General features: G+C 34.0%; 1 long non-coding RNA gene across 1 annotated transcript; it reads left to right on the forward strand.

Annotated features, from left to right (window-relative positions):
* The first annotated feature begins 333 nt into the window (after nucleotides 1–333).
* Nucleotides 334–1,169, forward strand: LOC131275916 (uncharacterized). The gene is made up of 2 exons (XR_009183389.1): nucleotides 334–417; nucleotides 852–1,169. It is a non-coding gene; the product is annotated as an uncharacterized lncRNA (long non-coding RNA).
* Nucleotides 1,170–1,773: the final 604 nt, after the last annotated feature.

Consider the following 1,773-nt stretch of genomic DNA (forward strand, 5'->3'; position numbering starts at 1 on the left):
TAACAAATGCACCATACTAATGAAGGATGGTGTTCATCTGGAAAGGTGTAGGAATGGGAGGGAGTGGAACATATGGGAACCCCTTGTATTTTTCTGTAACATTTATGTAATCTAAATCTTCTTTAAAAATAAAATTGATTTTTAAAAAATGTTTTTGATTTGTTGGGAATATAAATTCTGATTAATATGTTATCTTTTAGGGTTTTGTAAATACTATAATGTTCATTGTGTAATAGTATCAACTTATTTTAGTTTGTTTTTCATTTAAAAATATAATGAATGAACATGTATTGATATAAGTTATGCATGGGGCATGTTCATCTCTTCGTAGATAACCTCAGCTGTGTGTGTCAGTCAGTGAGAGCTGCAGCCTTGCCCTTGGTAACCATGGCAACAACTCCAGTCACTGAAAAACAAGTAATGTAAATTCTATAAACTTTAAATATTTAGGAAAAATGCCAACCAAATGTGTTAAAAGCTTATATGGAATGTATGAAGTTCATGCTAAAAGTTTACCTAGAATGTGGGGGATATGTGTTAATACAAACTTATTGAGCACTAAAACAAAGGACCATTTAACTCTTCCTCTGTATAAAAAGAACTCAAAAATCTTTTTGGGGCTTAGGTTTTGGATGAGAAGCTCCCTGAGCCCAGCTGGTTGCAAATAAATTCTTTCTTCCTTTCCAAAATTATTATTGGGCCCTGGCCTTTCCATATGCAAATAATTGAACCACTCTTGACATCAACAACAGTATTAGACTCTAGACTCATATTTAAACCTTAGATTTAAATGTGAATTATAACTGTAGAGCATACTTTTCCTTAAAAGCAATGTCTTCTTTATTTGAAAGGTTTAATATTGTTCTGGAGACCTGCCAAATGCAACTTGAAGAACCAAAAATACTATCACTCATTTATCAAAATGTTTCAAAAACTTAAACTAAAAGGAAGAACCATGAAGATTCTAGAAGAAATTGTAGGAAAATATCTTAAAGACCTGGTGGTAGGTGGTGGATTCTTAAAGGAGATAAGAGGAGGATAGAGATGGACTACTGATTTTTAATGTATGTAGAAGTTTTATTTAGCTTTACTCTAAAAGTGCAGAAATGTATAGACTGGATGATAACAAATAGTAACAGCTAGTTTATAAATGGGGATGTGGCTGAAAATGTAAATGTCAATTGACCGAATGCTGGGAAATAATCTAGGAACTGAATAGCACAGTAAACCAAGAGGTGGATGAGAATTTTGGTTGGTAGTACAGATGCAAGTGTCCTTTGTGAACTAGAGCAAATGTACATCACTAATGCAGGGTGGTGGGAATGTGCAGAAGCATGGGAAAAATACCACTGGAGTGGTATAGTTAGCAGTAACAATATAATATTCTTGCATCTATGCCAAAGAAGTACTGTGTTGATAATGGGGCAGTATGGAAGATGTGTGCCAAATGTACACTCTGGATGTGGTAACAATCAGGTGATATTATCTTATCTGTAACTACTGTTCCACCACAGTTTGGTGTGTTGATAGAGGGATGTTGTTTGTGAATTCTGCACTTGTACCTGATTGTTTTATCAATTTACAACTTCTGTCATAAGAAATATATTTTTAAAATGATAATAGGGTGGGTTGGGGGGAAAGTACACCAAATGAAAGATAAAGATGATAATTAGTAGTAAGATTTTGACAACATTCTTCCATAATTTGTAACAAATGTCTCACAACAATGCAAGATGTTGGTGGAGGGTTGATGTATGGAAACCCTGCATGATG

The sequence above is a fragment of the Dasypus novemcinctus genome, chromosome 25 (assembly GCF_030445035.2).
Source record: "Dasypus novemcinctus isolate mDasNov1 chromosome 25, mDasNov1.1.hap2, whole genome shotgun sequence".
NCBI classification, from domain to species: Eukaryota; Metazoa; Chordata; class Mammalia; order Cingulata; family Dasypodidae; genus Dasypus; species Dasypus novemcinctus.